At 53.3% G+C, this 19,219-nt stretch overlaps 1 protein-coding gene across 2 annotated transcripts in view; it reads left to right on the top strand.

Moving 5' to 3' along the window:
* Positions 1-219: 219 nt before the first annotated feature.
* The window catches only part of KANK3 (KN motif and ankyrin repeat domains 3), a 48,311-nt gene continuing 29,311 nt past the window's right edge, over positions 220-19,219 (top strand). The window contains exon 1 of one of the 2 annotated variants that reach the window (XM_054013570.1): positions 220-372. The gene's annotated coding sequence lies outside the window, so the exon portion shown is untranslated. The remainder of the gene's footprint in view (positions 373-19,219) is intronic. The other variant, XM_054013569.1, reaches the window with a different exon arrangement.

Below are 19,219 nucleotides of genomic sequence, written 5' to 3' on the forward strand. Positions count from 1 at the left end.
GCGGGTCCCGGCCCCTCGCTAGGCGCTGCTGTAATGCAAACAAAGAACCAACCCCCCGCTGACAAGCCAGGCGGCGCCTTGAGTGAGCTCAGCGGCAGCTCGCGCGGGCTCCCCGGTGTTGCAGGGGTGGCGGCGGCTCTGTCCTGCCGCCGTGGGGAAATGCCCAGCGCCGCTCGGACCCCGGCTCCGCCGCCCGTCCGAGCGCATTCCTGGCAGGCAGCGCCCGCGGGCGGGTCCCGGGTCCCGGGTCCCACCCCTGGCGCGCAATTGGCCAGATGTGAGCGAGGGGAACTGCTGGGCCGGCCGAGCCGCAGGCAGAGTCGCGGGCGCTGCGCGGGGCGCGCCGGGCCGGACGGGAGGCGGCAGCTGCAGGTCAGGAGGGATTTTCTGGGCGGCGCGGGGAGCCGGGGCTCGGGGGCCGCTCGCGGCGCTGGGTTGCGGGGTCCCCGGGCTGCCGGGCGCGGCGACACGAGCCGGCGAGTCCCGCGCCGAGCCCAGCCCCGCGTGCACAGGTGCAGCGGGAGGCCGGGCACCCGCCGGTGCCTGACTTCGGGGAAAGGTCCCGAGGCGGAGCAGGGCCAGGCACAGCCCCATGCGCTGCCCGCCGGGCTCTGCTCCCCTCCCCGCCGGCCCCTTGCAGAGCCCGGGCTGGTGCCCCACGTGGGTCCGTGTCTGACGCGTGGACGGGCCCCGCAGGGCTGGAGCCTGTCCCCTGGGCTCCGCGCTCAGACACGGGGGGCTCAATGGCCCCCGCTTGGAGCTGCCCTTACTGACGGGGCGGGGGGCTTTCCCGGGGGCTGCTCTGGTGAGCTCTGCGGTGGGTGTTGTCCCATGGCCGGGGGCTGGGGCAGAGCCCTGGCTCCATCCCCAAACCTCAGCTCGTGAGAGGAGCCCAGGGCTGGAGGTTTCCCCTCAGCGGCACTGGAACAACTTTTATGGTGGGGGGCTGAGAGCCACTGAACCAAACTGTAAACCCTGTATAGACTGGAATCTACTCCAAGCCAGGGGGGTGCGACAGCTCCCCCCACTCCCCGCACCCTAGTTCCAGTGCCTATGTTCCTCCTTCCTTCCTTGCCTTTGCTGTGAATGGCTCAGTAATGCTAGCCACAGAGCGGGGTAGCCCCCAAAGAGCAGTGAGCTCTGCTAATGGGGAGCTCCCATCCCTGGCCATGGCTGTGTGGAGTGGGGCAGAGAGGAGATCCTGTCTCACACCCAATTCATGGGGTAGCTCGTTTCTGTCCATGGCGCCTTCACACCACAGTGATGGGCACGTTTGAAATGCAGCGAGGTGACTGACATTCCTACCGTACCTTGTACAGAAGTGCCTCGCTGTCTCCAAATCAGCCATTCCCTACATGAAGTACGGGTGTCAATGAAATACTTTCTCAGGCACCATATCTATCTATGGTACATATAGAAATGCCCTCCCTGCCCTGGCCAGTGGCTCTGTTAGACGCCTATCAGATTCTTGCGAGAAGGACCCTGTCAGTTGGAGCTCACTCGGGGGTTTGGCAGCTCTGAGTGGTTTCGCAGAGAAAGGTGGAACGTGATCCAGTGGCTGCAAGTTGAAGCTAGAGAAAGTCAAACTGGAAATAAACTGTATATTTTTAATGGGGAGAGTAATTCACCACTGGAACAATTTACCAGGGCTTGTGATGGATTCTCCATCAATTACAGTTTTCAAATCAAGACTGGACATCATTCGAAAAGCTCGGAGTGGGTATTAGGAATGATTTGGGGGGAGTTCTGTGGCCTGCGCTATACACACGGCCAGGCTAGATGATCACAGTCGTCTCTTCAGGGCTGAGGATCTAGGAATCTATTTGTGTGGGAATTTGGCAGAGTGACTTGATCCCCAACTTCCCATAACTGCCCAGGTTCCTGCAGCTACAGTCTGAGCCCCCTGTTGCTCTGTCCTTTCTCGTCTGTCTAATGCAATGATACCAGGAACATGGATTATTTGCGAAGGCTGGTGATTTGGTGTCCACTGTTATTAAGCAGTAATAAAAGGAACAAAGTGGAAAGCCGGTTAGGGTAAGAACCTGTTCTTCCCCGGTTTTCTGGACCATCATTTCAAAAGACTACAATGACCCAGCCCTCGCGTAAGGGAATGTCCGCTGTAAATGCCCACCCCAGGAAGGGGGAGATCTTTCTATACTGAACCCAAATGCCAGGCTTGTTAGATGAGACTTGTGGGGCCATATCCTGAGCGGGTGTAACTCCCTGGTGCTCTATTGAAGCTAAAGGAGCTATGCTGATTTACCCCATAAATGCTGTGTTTAAGGAAGCGTATGTGGATTCCAAGAGGCAGAGGAATGGAACAGGCCAGACCCACTTTGGGAGCTCCCCCAAGGTATCTGGGTTGTAACCAAATTGCTCTGCTTTTCTGTATTGATTTTATCCTCTAAAGAGGAGAGAGTTGTTATGGGCTTGATGGCCTCAGCTGTTGTGGTGAGCCTGAACTCTGCAGGGTGGACAGGCCTCCATTTCCCCTGTACTGTACTAACGCTGCAATCCTGTTGATTACCTCGTCCTGCCATGTGGGTCGTGACGGGCCTCTATGTCCCACTGAACCACCTCAGATTAGCTTTCCCAAGATAATTGCTCCCCCTGGAGACACGCCAGCTGCCGTAAGCGCATACACCTGCCATCAATGCCGTTATTAGTCAGAATGCACACAGCACCAGAGCAGTGCAAGGCATTGTACGGACGGTTACATGAGAGGTACCTGTGAGGCTCCCTTTATCGACGCCATACACAAGTCCTGAGATATTGCAGTGGTGGGGCCCAGGTCAGTGACTGCACAGTTCATTGGGCTAAGCCCTTGGTGCTAATGAGGATACAGGTGGGGAGGGTGCACAACAGAGCAAAGGAGAGATTCTCTCACAAAGGCAGGAGAGGTTAGCTAAGGTTCTCCCAGAGCTTTGGACATGTGCTCAGTAATATGGAGAGAGAACAAGGGCTTTTATTGTTGCCTGCAGTAGGTTTATTGCTGAAGCACAAACATGTTGTCTCAGACTGTGAAACAGCAGTTAATTTGCCCCACCCTTTCTCAAGACTCCTAGCCCAGCCACAGTATCGATTCATAGCCATTGGGCCTGATTCTGAACCCCTTGCCCCCGTTTGACACAGGTTGGACTCCATTGTTCTCAATGAGGCTACTCTTGATTCCCCCCAGGGTTAGTGAGTTCTGACTCAAGCCTGGTTGGATGAAGTATAATTTAGCAGCAGGGCCTTGGTTACAAAGTCCAGCAGTGCCATTCAGGGCTGCTGGAAATGCGTGGCTGTGGGGTTCACTGGCACACTCTTTCTAGTGTCTGATGAAAAGCTGCGGCCTAGGAACTTGTTTGAACTTGCACGATTGTTCCTGGTAGTAGAGTTAAATTATGTGGGTATTAAACACTGTTGTAAAATCTGATGAACGTTCATCCCCAAGGGAAAGGAAAAGGAAAATGAAAACATGGCTGGTAGTTTAGAGTTTATACTGTGTATACAGGCATATAGACACTACATGTGCAAGGAGACACAAACATGCATGTGTGTCAACCCAGCGTGGGTGTATAAACATACCTGCATGCCTTCAAAGGAAGTGTGTGCACATGCAAATGTATTTGTGAACCAATGTAGTAATAACTGCAAGCACACTTTTTATACGTGTGCCCTGCTGCACTGAGACGTTCTCAGATTAATACAAATACATACACGTGTGCCCACACACATACAAACATGCAGATTTGCACAGATTGTGTGTGCACATTCTGACTCGTGTAATGTAAATCGTGAGTTATCCTGGCTGAAAGTGGGTGTTGACTCTTTGTAAAATGCCACCATTTCATCCATGGACACCTTACTCCTGACTCCCATATTGGTCTCAAGTAGCCTGGGTCACCTGCTGCGGTCGGTGGGAGATGGTCAATGTGCTTTTGCTGCTGGATTGATTCAGGTTCAAGCCATTGTCTATATCGTTATATGTAGATTCCAGGAATTGACAGGAACCTGCAGAGGGGGATGGATGGATGTCCCGTTTTACTGGAGCATGTGCATACATCAAACTAAATAACTAGAAATGTTGGGCCAGATCCAAGCTGGTGTAATCGGCATGCCACTTACACCAGCTGAAGATCTGGCCCAGGTGTCGCAAGCTCAGGATGTTCCAAGAGCCCCTTTGCAGCTATGCCTTTTTTGCATTAGTATAGACAGGCCCACTGTTCTGCAGAAGGAAGAGGGTTAGATTGTGATGATGATAACTCCATAAATCATTACTCCACCCTGGAATTAGACGACTGAGGATATTCAAGCTTGCCTCCTTCCCTCCAGTCCTGACTTCAGTGAGTCAGACCAACTACACCCCTTCTGGTGTGGCTGGCTCCTGAATGAACTTTGGAATAGTTGAGAACCTTCACAAAGATGCCTGGGATGTATATCCCTGGGTTGTCTTGGAGACGACATCTGGGCATCTCAGACCACTCTTATCTTCCTGCTGTCAGTCAGACAAAGCAGGGAGCATTCACCTGCAGATTGATATGTGGTGTGTCAGGGTCACTGGTGGCTCCTGGAGAAGAGGTGAGAAGTCAGATGCGTGGAGAAGACCACGTGTGGAACCAGCCTGTAAGATGGAACAAGAAACTACTGACAAGTGAGCTTGTAACTTCAGCAGCAGGTCCAATGCAACAACAGCTAACAAGGCAATTGCTCAGGGAGACATTCGGGTCAGAGGTCTAGGTCTGGGCATGACAGAAGGACCTCTCTGCTGCGTACCCAGCATGAGGGGCAGAATGGTACTGCCCAGCATGGTTACTGCTCTCCAGCGGAGTACAATGAATTCTATGGTGAGGGACACATGAGACGTTTCCAGAGGACATCATGGGCCTCCAGGTCTGGGGAGTTCACTTTTAAGCCCCCAACTAATTGCAGGCGTAAATGACCTTTACACACTTGGGCCCAATGTTTCCAAGAGTGGCCACTGCTTTGGGGTGCCTAACCATGGAACTGTGCAGACACGAGTCAGAGAGCTTCTGGAGAGCGATTTGATTGGAAGGGCACACTGTAAGAGGTCCAGTGGGATGCATGTTTACAGCCAATGGAAGGGGAAGTTGTTGGCAGGAGAACACTAGGGAGGAAACGATCGTCTTGGGTGGAGGATGTGGTATCCTGGGAACGTCAAAAGGACCATTCAGCCCCAGAGATTCGCAGAGGATGGTATAGGGCTGGCTACTTTGGTTGCAAACCTCCAGTATTGGAGAGGCCACATGAGACGAATCTTCGACATCGAGCGCCCAGATGGCAGCCAGCATTACAGGTGGCTATCCCTTCTGAAAAGCAGGCCCGAGCGAGCGATGCAGCCAGCCCATCTCCCCTGCTCTGAGCTTCTCCCGCTGTTCTCGCCTGGCTGGGGCCTGGCGTTCCCAGCCTTGCTTTGGCAGCTCTCGGTGAGGATTTCTGCCCGCTCACTGGAGAGGAAGTAGCCTGATTGCTCAGAGGTTTCCCTTTAACTCTGGAACAGCCTCAGCGCTGGGTCTTCAGAGCTTATCTCTATGACCCAGCTCAAGGGGAAATGTGCTTTGCAAAGATAAATCAGCCTGGGGCTGCTCTGGGCACTGTCCCCCTCACACTCTTGATGACCTCAATGATTTGGCGGAGCAGGAGGATCAGCTGGAGCCACCATCCCGGTCACTTATCCCACTCGAAATCGCCTAGAGAAGCGTTCCTGGGCTGTGCTGCAGCTTGGGGGAGCAGACATCAGACTGACCTCTTTGGAAAGTGGCTTAAAGGAATTTGAAGCTTTTAAAAAAGCCACATCCCCATATGACAACACACTCCAGACTTCCCCACAAAACACACAGAGCCCAGCCAGACCCCCTGCAGTCTGGAAAGCCAGAAAATTCAGAGTAAAGTTTCCATGCAGCGTTCAAGCTATCACAGTACGGCTGATCTCAAATGGTCAAGAACCAGGAGTCAGACCCTCAAATAAGAGATTGGGTTTGACATCATGAGATTTTTAAAGATTTTTTTTCTTTTTAGCTTTCTGAGCTTTTAGGTTGCATTGTCCAGGGTCACATGCCCAGCTTTTCTCCACATTCAGGAGAGCTAGAGATGTTTTTCATAACTATAAGCTGAGATTTGCCCACATTCACCTGGCTCCAGGAGCTGGGGCTTTACCCCAATATCACGGCACTCACGATAAAATTGCGAGAGTTGGCAGCACTGCAGTCCGTTTCTTCTAGACAGAAGGTGTGATGGAGCCAATATTCCAGGGCCTTGGCCCTCAGCTGACAACAGTAAATCTTTTCAGTCAGGGATTTGAACAGAGACTCCGAGAAACGGCTTCCTTCAGCCTGGCGGCTACCTGATCTTAGTCAAAAAAGGACAATGGGTGGCTTTGTGCAGCCAAGGTTTGGACCTGGCAAGAAACCAATACAAACCAGTGGGGCAGGAGGCAGGCAGGGTGTCAGCTCACAGTTTCTAGGAATGATCCCTGCTTAGGTCTTCGTTCTGCTCCAGGAGTTAAGGCAGGGGTTCTCAAACTAGGGGTTGGGACCCCGCAGGGGGTCACGAGCTTATTACATGGGGAGTCGCGAGCTGTCAGCCTCCACCCCAAACCCCACTTTGCCTCCAGCATTTATAATGGTGTTAAATATATTAAAAAGTGTCTTTAATTTATGAGAGGGGTCACACTCAGTGGCTTGCTATATGAAAGGGGTCACCAGTAAAAAGTTTGAGACCCACTGAGTTAAGGCTTTTACTGCCATCCCCTGGATGGGACCGGTACATCTCACCACATATCATTATGAGTAATGGCCAGTCTTTTCCTTGCAACCCCCACTTGGGAGCCAGCCCCATCTCGGATAGCAACATGGCTCCATTTCAGGGCAGGCTTAGTGCTTCATGTACAGTAACAGGCGATCGGGGGACGTTCTAAGAGCTTTGGGATTCTTGAGGATGAGACTGGTGTCGGGGCAGAGAGCTAGAGACCAGGCAAGGCAGATGCTGGGGGAGCAGATGGAGTGGAGGAGAAGGTCTCATTGAGGTCAGTGCCTTCCACATGTAGCTTGATTCGCAGCTGTGCAAATGGCCACGGGATTCTCCTTATCCTCAAGTGTCTGCAGCAAAGCTGCTTGCTGCACGGTCAATTCACACAAATGCTCTCGCCTCCTCCAACTGCCTCTTCTCTGCCTGGTGCTCTTCTCCTGGGACGCTCCCCTGCTTCCCCCTTCGAAGGTCTGCACCTGGGCAAAGGGCCTGCAAGGCTAGAGCATGGCTCCACATTTATTTCTGTCCCTTGGGCAAGGGCTGCTCCCCCGGCCCCCCAGCTGGCCACAGAACCTCTCCAGCTTCAGACTTGCCATGTGCTGAGGCGGCGAGTTCTCTGTTCCTGCCACAGCTGCAGAAGGTTCCTGCGGGGCTGTATAAATCCAGAGGGGGTCCCATAGAAAAGTGGGAGCCTGCTGCATAACTTAGGTGCAGCGTGCTGCAGAGGATTTGGGACCTCACTTGTGGCCATTAAAAACACAGCAAGGAACATTCAGAGAAATAGACAGAGACCCGGGGCCTGGTCTGTCCACAATGCTTTGTGCCAGTGTCACTCGACTGACTTGGAATCAGGCCCCAGGAGCCCCCAGATTCCTCCACACACCTGCTGCTTGCCAGGCGAGAAGTGCAGAGTCTGCGTCCAGGCTCTGTTCCACTTGCACATTCCACAGTGCTGGCTCCCTGGACGTTTCCTGCCATTGTACGTGGTTTGGGAATGTGACTCACGGTGGAAGTGTTTATGGGAGCTGGGCTGCATTGAATTCTACACTGCCTGGCCCGGGAGGGTTTCCAGTGATGCTGTATGGAGCTGGCCCTGCTTTCTGAGCTTTGCACAGACGGCCACAGAGTTTTTTCATTTTTATAGTCTAGCAAATTGGCTGAGGCCAACTGCTCAAGAACAGTCCAGCCCTTCAAACTCCCGGGGGGGATGGATTGGAAAATCAGGGGGAGCTCCATGAACTGTCCCCCCAAAGGCCAGAGAAGGGCAGCACACCCAGAGCTAGTGACTGCTTGGGCAGCTGACGAACCCCGTCTAAACATCCGAGACGAGGAGACAGAGCCGAGCAAAGCATGTTCTTGTGTCCGAGGGAGCCGGGGGGGCTCTGTTTCCACCCCTGCCTTTCAAAATAACAGCACAGCTTCCTCTCTAGTGGGGTCCGTGGGAAGTGCCAAAGAAGGGCTTGGAGGTGACTTAACACTGTTGTGTGAGAAACCCCCGAGCAGCAGGAAACTGGAGAACAGACCTGCCCAGCATCAGCGGAGACGTGCTGAGAGCGAAGGCCAGGAAACTTCCAAACCAGGGGCGTTTGCTCAGACGCAGCGGGGGCGGTGGGAAGGTCCAGTGTGCGTGTGCTGAAAGGTGAAAGTAGCCAGATTTTCAAATTCTCATCTCTTGTGTAGGCACCTGAAGAGCTGGGCTCTGAGCCCTTGAAAGCCTGGCCTAGAACTCCTCCCAGGTGTGAAGGAACGCCTGAGATGGGCGAGCCCCTTATATCCCCCCAAGCCCATTGAGTCACGGGTCTGTGGCGTCCCCTCTAGCCTGTTGTGATGGCGAGAGGCGCTGGTGACCGTGCAGCGACCTGTGTGCTAAGGAGTGACCCAGCGAGGCCTCTAAGCAGGGTCCCTGATTCTCCTCCTGCTCCTGCTGGGCTAACTGGGGAGTAACTGAAGTCAGTTGTTTGCCAGTGGGAGCGAGGGGCTGAGCCACTGGAGTCACTGGGCTGGCACTCAGGAGACATGGTTCTAATCCTGGCTCTGCCACTGGCCTTGGGCATGACCCTGGGGCACTCCCTGGCTCTGCTGCCCATCCTGCTGGGTAGGCTAGACTGTTTGGTCATTGGCTCATGCAGTGTGGCACTGACTGCTACTGTAATAGAGCTTGTGACCCCTCCTCAGAAGAGGTAGCTGTGCGGTGGAGAGGGACCTTGCCAGAGCTGCTGCTGTGGATGGTGCTGGTTAATGTTTGACTGGGGCAGCTGATGCCACGTGTCTCCAACACATGGATCACTGTGCTCTCCCTGGGCATGCATCGCTCTTTGCAGACAGGCTTGATTGGATTCAGGGCTGCAGAGGGTGGGGTCTCTGCCCCAGGTGCCATGGCCACCTGCTGAAATGGCTGGTAGAGGGGCTGGGATCCCGCCTCAGTGACGTCTGGCCCCTTTTGGTTTCAGCTCTGTGCACTCTTATTCTGGATTGTTCCTGAATGTGTCAACCGGTCCAAGAAAGGAGCAAACTAAAGAACAGTGCACCTGGATTAACACTGCTGCCTCTGCAGTGCAATGTGGCTATGGCAGATCGCCCCACTGTACCCCAATAACGGGGGGCGGAGGGTGCTGCCTAGTGGGGAGAGCACTGGATTGAGACTCACGAGACCTGAAATTCTGTTCGCAGCTTTGCCACCCACTGACCAGCTGAATGACCTTGGGCAAGTGACTTCACCACTTTGTGCCTCAGTTTCTCCATCAGTTACAAACTGACTTGTTTGTAAATTGCTTTGAGATTCTCTGATGAAAAGAGCAAGGTTTTAGATGCACCCAGCTTCCTAGCACATTCACAGCCACTAAGACCATTCTCACTATCTCCATTTTAAATAGATCTAATCAACTGGTGAAAACCCCTAATGCAAACACAGTTAAACCAGCTAACCCCTCAGTTCAGTTGGTTTAGCTTCATTCAATAATTTACCTGTGCAAGCCAAAGCAATTTAAGAATGGGTTAAACCCATTTAAGTGCATCTACATGAGGCGTTTGCGCTGGTTTAACTAGATTAGTTTTAAAAGATGTAGTTTAACCTTTGCAACTTTTCTACTCTAGACAAGCTCTTAGTGACCTAACCAAGAACAGTAACCAGTGCGAGGCCTAACAGAGATGCTTCACTTCAGTGCTTTTCAACCTGTGTCCACGGACCTCTGGGGGAGACTAAGTCTAAGATTTCCAAAGGGGTCGCGCCTCCATTCGAAAAATTTTAGGGGTCCGCAAATGAAAAAAGGTTGGAAACCACTGGGCTAGTTCAAAAAGGGATTATCTGGGGGCAGTTCTCTGGCCCACGTTATACAGGAGGTCAAACCAGATGATCACAATGGTCCCTTCTCGCTTTATCATCTATGAAAATGGCTGAGATGCTGAACTGCTCTTTAAGAACCTGTCTTCAACAAGAGAAATATCAAAAAGAAGTTTGGCCAACGAGGTAAGTAATGAAGACCTGGTAAAAGAGAGACTGATGAAGAGAAAGCACAGAACCTCCAGAGAATGATAACTTATTCAAATCCGTCTTGATTGTCTGGTTCACATCCCAGAACAACGAGGGAATGCGCTAAGAAATGTGGTACTGTACCACGGACGACTGAAAAGTCATGGAAAACCATGGAGCTACCAGGAGACTGGAGAAAGCAAATGCGGTTCTGATTTTCAAAAAAAAAGTCAGACAAGAGATCCTGGTTGTGAGGACCTGGGAATTTTCTGTAACATTTTCATGAATCCTATGTATGCCTCAGTTTCTCCTATATGCTGTACTGTTACCCAGTGGGTGGGACAGAACTTGTTCTCAGGGCAGGTGAAGAGACATGGGTATGAATGTTGCCCAGCGGTCTGAGCATGGATGGGTCATTGGAAAAAGACTGGCTGAGGCCTACCCCATATCAGTGGAAAATCCATGAAGACACTGACACCTAGCAATCACCGGGGAGAGATCTCCCCACCTCTCATCAGGGAAGCTTGAGAACAAAGGACTGGGCGGGGTGAGGTGGGGCACAAGAGCTGGCTGCTGGAAGGAGTCGGGGCTCTCACCACAGACAGACAGAGCTTGAACAGTGGGGTTCACTGCAGCTTGGCTGGGCTCTGGGATGACCAGGATGGTCTCTGTTTGGACCTTCAGTTCTCTGCTAAGCTAAGGACCTACCATGCTGCCTTCCAGTTAAGGAAAAATCCCGACTGTTTTGACAGCACTGTGAGTGTCACTGCAAATGCTTGGTGAGCTGCAGCAATGCCTGCAGAGTGCACACGTCTCAGCCGGACTCGCTGAACAGAGCTCAGGGGGTGAAGCCGGAGGGCTGCAGGCCCGGTCCAGTCTAAGGAGGGGGTGGTGTGGCTCTCTCTGGAGGAAGAGTGGCACCCCTCGGGGGTCTGCCACACTGAAGAGTTCATCCTAGAGACTGTTCCAAAGCTGGGGGCGTAGCCCCAATCCTGTGGATCTGTGACACGGGCCACGATCTTCCAGTCAATTTAATTTCTCCCCAGGGTTGATCGACACATAACAGTGGTATCAGTTTAAACCAGCTGGAATAAATACGTCAAGGCTGCCCTCACCATGTCTGTGGCACCTTGAGGCTATATCAATTCTGCCAGTCTAGTGTCCCATTTCTGCTAGCAGGTACCTGGGTAGCTAGGAGAGGAGACTAGGAATCCCCGTCCCCTCGCACCTCTGCACAGGGGCTGGCCAGAATCTCCTTTGGGAATGGATCACAGCAGCAGAGTGATGCAGGGGGATGCTCATCTGGAGCCTAGCTCCGAGGAGAACAGACTCTGCTAGGATGCCTCCTGGCAGCTTCCTGTGCAGGGCAACCGCTGACATGCCAGGACTCTTTGCCTGTGACTGCGATGTGCTGTGAGATGGGACTGGACTCTAGGAGAAACCCACTCTCCATGGCTGGCAGACGACCTGGATGCAGGTTCTGGCTGGAGGGCAGGAGGGAGGACAAGGCAGCTGGGGATATTTTCAAAGGCAGAGTGGCTGAGTCCTGGATTGTCTCCCAGATGGTTTGTTTGAAGGCTGAAGCTCCTCAGGAAGTCTGCGATGGAGTGCGGAAGGTTTTTCCTGGCATGCTCCCCGCACAGGAGAGAGCCAGGTTTCCCAGCGGATGGGAGCTGCTCCTCTGTTTCCCTTCTCTCAGGAAGCAGGGTAATTAATTGTGATGCAAGAGATGGCTACATAGCTGTTGGTCTGTCACTGTCCCTTTTCCTCTGGTTTGATTTATTCTCCGGGTGCGAACCCCTCCAGGAGGGTCAGCCTGTCCTGGAGTCTGCTGGAGGAAGGAGTGTTAAGATCTAGGTATAAGGAGGTTAGTGGTTTCCCAGCATACTCTGATGCTTTCAAAAACACCTAAGGAAACTGTGGTCCTAAATCTCTTTGGCTTTGGATGGCATTTGTGCTCCTAAATCCCCAAGGTGCTTTTGAAAATCACCCCAAAGCAGTTTAAAGCAGGTCTTTCTCTAAAGGCCCATATGTGGCCAGGTTTCTAACAGAAGCACTCACTTACCATGCTGAGGAGTGCAGTAGAAATGCCTGGACAGACAGGCAGACAGACAGACATGCCCTTTGGAGGGCAGGGAGCATGGGTACACCAGATGAAGACAAACAGGAAAAAATACAGGGTCATGTTGTGATTGGAGCCTTAGGGGACGGAGAAGCCCCTTAGGGAGATGGTTACTGCTGCATGTTTCTCTGCTTGGCCTGGGGGATGCTCTAATGTGCGCTAGCCAGTAGCGGTCCCTGAGGAACCATCCACAAAGCTGTGCCCAGATGGATTGTGAGGTGCTCCAGCCACTCCTCCTCCTCGCCCCCAAGATTCCTTCTGCACCAGGGGCTGCCGGAAGGGAAGCTTAAGAGCTGGCTCTGTCAGCTCTGTGTCCCCTGGCCTCTGAGCGCCAAGCTGGGCCCTCCCAGTAACAGAGATTCTGCACCAAGGTAGGCCCCGGTGACTCCTGTGCAATCCCTTCGGTGCGGATGGGTTTGCACAGGTCACCAAGTGGAACGTAATGAACAAGCCCGTCGCTGGCTGATTTGTTATTAGCTTGGATTTGTAAGAAATCCCGAGGCAGGGTGATCACCCCCTGCTCGCTCCCCCTGGGCTGGCTCGGCAGAGCTACCAGGAGTAAGAAGCAGCACACACTTGTTTCGGTCACTCAGGTCAGTGGATGTGGCCCGGCAGTGCGGGGAGGCAGCCTGCTGGGGTTATTTTAAGGAGTCTGTCTGTCTGATTCCTCGCGGTGTGTCCCAGAGCCTGGCGGGGCTCTGGCAGATAACGGCACCAGGCTTTTCTGTCTAAGCGAGCAGAGAGACTGAACTAGTCCTGCCTCCTGTGAGCGTGTGATGAGCCAGCGGCCGCCCTCAAGCCGCAATCCCCGCAGCAGGAGCCTTTGTGTGAGGGGCTCTGTCAAGGCAGTTCTCCTGGCTTTGCTGCCAGAGAATGTCCATCTCCCTCCCCTCCTTTCCCATGCAGTAGGTGCAAATAGGGTGGGGTTCACCCCGTGCCTGGGGCCAGCCCGAGTCCTGTGCTCCTTGTATGTCCCACTTGAGCCCTTGGAAAGGAACAGAAGCTGTGCATAGGCCCGGTGCAGGGGAGGAGAATTTACTCTGCCCGTGTTTGAAATGCACAGTGCCCCTCCGCTCCCAGGGTGGGGCCAGAGCAGCACCTCTGCATGGGGGTGCCAGGAGACCTCCCTGCCCCAGATTTATATAACCACCTTTCCACTGCATCAGAGTTTGACACTAGGGACCGAATGGCTAGGTAGCAGTTCTGCTGAAAAGGACCTAGGGGTCACAATGGACGAGAAGCTGGATATGAGTCAACAGTGTGCTCTTGTTGCCAAGAAGGCTAACGGCATTTTGGGCTGTATAAGTAGGGGCATTGCCAGCAGATCGAGGAACGTGATCGTTCCCCTTTATTCGACATTGGTGAGGCCTCATCTGGAATACTGTGTCCAGTTTTGGTCCCCACACTACAAGAAGGATGTGGAAAAATTGGAAAGAGTCCAGCGGAGGGCAACAAAAATGATTAGGGGTCTGGAGCACATGACTTATGAGGAGAGGCTGAGAGAACTGGGATTGTTTAGTCTCCAGAAGAGAAGAATGAGGGGGGATTTGATAGCAGCCTTCAACTACCTGAAGGGGGGTTCCAAAGAGGATGGAGCTCGGCTGTTCCAAGTGGTGGCAGATGACAGAACAAGGAGCAATGGTCTCAAGCTGCAGTGGGGGAGGTCCAGGTTGGATATCAGGAAAAACTATTTCACTAGGAGGGTGGTGAAACACTGGAATGCGTTACCTAGGGAGGTGGTGGAGTCTCCTTCCTTGGAGGTTTTTAAGGCCCGGCTTGACAAAGCCCTGGCTGGGATGATTTAGCTGGGAATTGGTCCTGCTTTGAGCAGGGGGTTGGATTAGATGACCTCATGAGGTCCCTTCCAACTCTGATATTCTATGATTCTATGATTCTATGACACTGTGGGTGGTAATGTCCTCTCAGCCTTCAAACCTGCCAGTGTGTGGCACAAGCTGTGGAAATCCATGGCTTCTTTCCCCTGAGAGGAAGGATGGTCCAGAGACTAGAGCACTACACTCCGCCTCTGGAGAGTCCTTGCTCTGCCACAGACTTCCGGTGTGACCTCGGGCAAGTCACTGGCTCCCAGTGTCTCAGTTCCCATCTGCCCTGCCTCATGAGTGGTTGGAAGGGTAAATACGGTACCAACTGGCAGGTGCTCAGATATTGTGGTGAGAGGGTCAGATATGTACCTTGGATAAACATATGACAGATGTGCAGGGCCAGCTCCAGGGTTTTTGCCGCCCCAAGCGGCAGGGAAAAAAAAAAAAGCCGCGATTGCGATCGGCGGCAGCTCAGCCGCACCGCTTTCTTCTTCGGGCCAATTCGACGGCAGGTCCTTCCCTCCGAGAGGGGCCGAGGGACCCGCTGCTGAAGAGCCCAACGTGCCGCCCCTTCCCCTTGGCTGTCCCAAGCATCTGCTTGGTAAGCTGGTGCCTGGAGCCGGCCCTGCAGATGTGGGAATCTGGGCTTTGTTGCATGTCCCACCACAAGTGCCAGATTATGACTGTTACTTGCTATAGAAGCTGTTATTTTCTCACGGTGTTGGTGCAATAATCCATGTTTTTCTGAAAGAGGAAACTGGGAAACCAGAAGTTTTGTCTTGAGCAGCTGTAAGCTCTCCCCATATGGCCCATCCTTAGTGCTTTGAACACAGGACTTTCAGATCCCCAGACCTCTACCACGTGGGGTGAAGGGGCAACTCATATTCTTTGTGGATTTACCACTAGAGGGGTGTGACATACCCCTTGCCAGTGGGTTACACAGTTATTTGCCAGACAGCAGTAGAATGCAAGTGATCGGGAACCTGGGCTTCTCTTCCTGGCTCTGGGAGGGTAGCGTGATCTAGTGGCTAGAGACAGGATAGCCACACACATAGATCTGGTACAATCATCCTGGAAGGCAATGTGGCTGAGTAGCAGAAACCTGGGTTCTATTCTGCACTCTGCCAGAAATGATTTTGGGTAACCTCTCATTTAGCATGTTTATCAAATGAGGGAATGGTACTGCCTAGAACAGGACATGGGGCTTCGCTCGTTTGCAAGAGCTGGGAAGTGCATAGAGACATTTACAGCAGTCAGTAGGTGGGATACTCGAGTGCAGGGTCTCCTTGTTCCCAGTTCAGTGCACTTCCCCCTAAGCTACAAAGCATTTGAATGGTAGGTTGGTCTGTCTGTCCTCTGCAGAACAGGGAACCTGATTGAGGTGCATTGTGAAATGCCCTGCAAAATCTGGGAGCTCCAGCCTTGGTGCAGTTGAACTGTGCTGTCAACGACACTAGTGTAAATCTAAAGTGACCCACTTGAATTCAGTGGGGATGTTACTGGGAGCAAAATCTAATCCAGTGTGTTTGGGAGCCTGAGTCTCTCAGGAGGACAAAAAGTGTGAGAACTTTGCTGGCTGCGGAAGGCGCTGGGGTTCTGCAGGGCTGCTGTGTGCCTGGAGAGAGTCTGCAGAGCTGTGGGCAAGGGGAAGGAAAGCAATGTTATTCTCATGGTCCTGGTGTTTCCTTGCAGCAGCTGGGGAAAATCCAAGGTGACTGCTGGGTTTCCGTGCTGGCTGCTCCCCTCAGCCTCCATCTGTCCAGAATAGGCTCTGAAGAACAAGGCTGTGGCCTTTTCGGCTTTAACTTGTGAACTCGCTGCCTGGCAGTTGGGAGGGGGAAAGTGCCTGGCCCAGAGCTCCATGCAGCAGGGTCTGTCTGCACCACACCGCTCCTGATAATAGTGGGCAGAGCATGCGAGAGCTTTGGGATGGGCTTGGAGGCGGAAGCTGTGACGATTCATCCCATGAGAGAGCATCAGAGCGTCCCGGAGCCTTGGCTTGGCCTCCCGGAATTGGCAGGGGGTGGATGCCAAGGAGACATAGTGCCGGCAGAGGGTCTGATCTGACTCCCGCTGAAGTCAGTGGAGAGACACGGTGGGATCTGGATCAGGCCCTGGAGAAGTGGGAAATTGAGTGGCTGCTAACTGCCTGGGACTCAGACTGGACAAATAGGGCTAACCGATTGGGGGAGGTGCAGAACAAACCCAGACACAGATTCAGGGGGAAGGAGAGGTTCGGGGCTGCCCCACTGCTGTGGCACCAGGCCGTACCTGTCAGAGCTTGGCCTGGCAAAGGTTGTTCCAGCCCTGTTGGCTGGGGGAGTCTGACTTCCTGGATACCGATCAGTGTCTCGGCACCTGCCAGGTGCCCAGGGCACTGATTCAGCTGCACCTGGCTAGCAGGTTGTGACCTTTCCTCCTGCAGGCACGCCCTGGCCCCTGGAGGCTGGATCCCTGCCGTGCGCTGTCCAGGGGCTGCACCTCGAAGCCGGTCTGTAGCTGGAGCAGTGTGTGCTTCTCGCGGTGACTCGGGGCTGGTTGCCAAGCGTTGCCAGCTGTAGTTCAGAAGGACAGTGTCCCCAGCCCTGCCTCTGACCTACTCCTTCCATCCCGTCCCCATGTGTGGCTCCCAGTCTCCGCCGGCCCAGACTGGGAGGGAAGGGGATGGTGTGCAGACCTGGCTGCTAACCCCACCGTTCAGGCAGGACTAGGAGCCCCTTTATGTACAGATCCCAAGGGACTTGGTCCCCTGGCTGAGCGCTGGTGACTTTTGCCATTTCCATGAATGTCTGGATGTGGGACATTGCTCAGTGAGCAGCTGGGAAGGACAGGGAGGGCCCCGGGCAGAGGTTGAAGGCCCTTCCATCTGTAAAACTGGCAAGTTTGCCATGTGCCAGATGCGCTCAAAGGCCTTGGGTGGAGTCCAGCAAACAGCAGATAGCTGTTCCTATATTGAGCACCTGCAGAGCTCCTGGGAAGAACCTCTGGGCTGGAGGACTTTACAGAAAGCTCAGGTGAAGCCTGGAAGGAATATTTGTACAGCTGTAGCAAGCAGGGGCACGGGACTGGTGAATGGATGCCCACGAGCAGCGGTAAGGTTACAAACCTCCCGTCTTGGGCCAGTAGGTATCATTCCTTCTCTAGGCAGATGGGGCCTATAAACAAGGAAACACACACAAGCTCCAAATGCATGTTCTCTGTGAATGTAACTGATTCCTCGAGGAACTGGCAGGCTGCATTAGGCTGCTGTCTAATGTCTGTGATTAGCCGTGTAATTATAGGGCTTAGAGCCAGGGGACTCGCTTGCCAGCGTGTCTGAAAAAATATTCTCTGCTGTCAGAGGGAGCTGGTTTGAAGCTCTTCTGCTGGCAATTCCCAAAGCAGGTGCGACTCTGTGAGCCGGCTGTTCCAGAGAGCAAGCCCTCCTCTTCTCTTAGCAGCCCACACGGCAGCTGTGTCGTGTCCACCCACTGGGAGCGCTGAGATCTGGGCTCTCGGGCCGCTTGCTGACAGTCAGCTCCCTGGCGGAGGTGTGATATTTCTGATCAGCAGCGAGAGCATCACTGCCCTGGCATGGCCCCTGGTGCAGGCAACCAGATTCCGCACCAACCGCAGGCACCTTTGAACTGCTAAGAAGCTGGAGATCTGGGCACTGCTGCGCCCTCCACTTTGGGAATTCCCGACCCCCACTGCGTTCACACACTGCGATGGCTAGTGGCACTAGGAGGCGGGCTAGCTGCAGAGACCCAGCACTTTCATTCATGGCTCGGTCATCGGCCCAGTCTGAGGCTGCTCAGACATCTAGAAACTCATCCCTGCCCCGATGCTTGCAGACAACTGCAGGGGGTGATTGACGACGACCCCTGGCTGAGGCTGCTGGTTGGCTTCTTGCTCCCATGCCTGGCTCACACAGCTAGTCTGCACTACCACTCCCTGCTAGGATTGTTACTGCTCGGCTGGACCTCTCCGGTCTGGTGGCTCTTATCTTTAAGCTCCCTGGGTCAGGAATTGTCACATTTCTGCAGAACCTAGCACAATGGGTCAGGGATTTCCTCGAAGGTACTTACCTAGCTCCATCACCGTGGGATCTGAGCACCACCCAATCTTGAATGGATTTACCCCGTGGGTAGGACAGAGCTCTCAGCCCTGGCATAGTCTGGGCAATGGCAGCTCTATTTCCCCCCTCGTGGGAACCCACTGTAGGCACCTGACTCCTCAGCTGGCCTCTCTCTTGGGCGGAGACCTGCCTCTGTCTCCTTCCTCACCAAGGTCTTTCCCCGCTGCACAGTTCCCTGCCTACACTGGGTTATTCCACAGCAAGACCGATGGCTTGAACAGGTCTTTGCTCACTCTTTGAAGGCTTTGATGACTGGCATAATTACCACAGGCACAAGTTACCTCAGCACTGTCTAAGCACGTACATTTATTCTTAAGGTGGAAGCATTACAGAGAAAACACCACACTGAAAACAATAAGAACCTCCCCCCATGCCAGTAAACTTATTCCCAACCCCATCCAGGAATTTTTCTGTGGTCACAAGTTCAGAACAGCTCCTAACTCAGCACAAGCCCACCCATGACTCTGCAGATGCCCTTTTAGCCAATGTTGTGTGTGTGGTCTGCAGAGCCCGTGAGTAAGTAACCAGACAGACAGTGGGGTTCTCTGCAAGGCCTTGCTTGGAAAGGCTGGGTCCAGAGGTGGGTAATCTGCATTCCCCACCTCCCAAGTATTTCCTGGGAAACTCACCCAACCAACAGTTCAGTCTCATCTGGCCCATTCTTTTAAGAATCCTTTTTCAGAGTAGCAGCCGTGTTAGTTTGTGTCCGCAAAAAGAACAGGAGTACTTGTGGCACCTTAGAGACTAACAAATTTATTAGAGCATAAGCTTTTGTGGGCTACAGCCCACTTCTTCGGATGCATTCTTCTGTTTTTGAAGTTTTTCTGTTGTAAAATAGCCACCCGCAGGTCTGACATTGAATGACCAGACAGGTTAAAGTGTTCTCCCACTGGTTTTTGAGTATTATGATTCCTGATGTCAGATTTGTGTCCATTAAT

This window comes from Malaclemys terrapin, chromosome 24 (assembly GCF_027887155.1).
Source record: "Malaclemys terrapin pileata isolate rMalTer1 chromosome 24, rMalTer1.hap1, whole genome shotgun sequence".
Taxonomy (NCBI): Eukaryota; Metazoa; Chordata; order Testudines; family Emydidae; genus Malaclemys; species Malaclemys terrapin.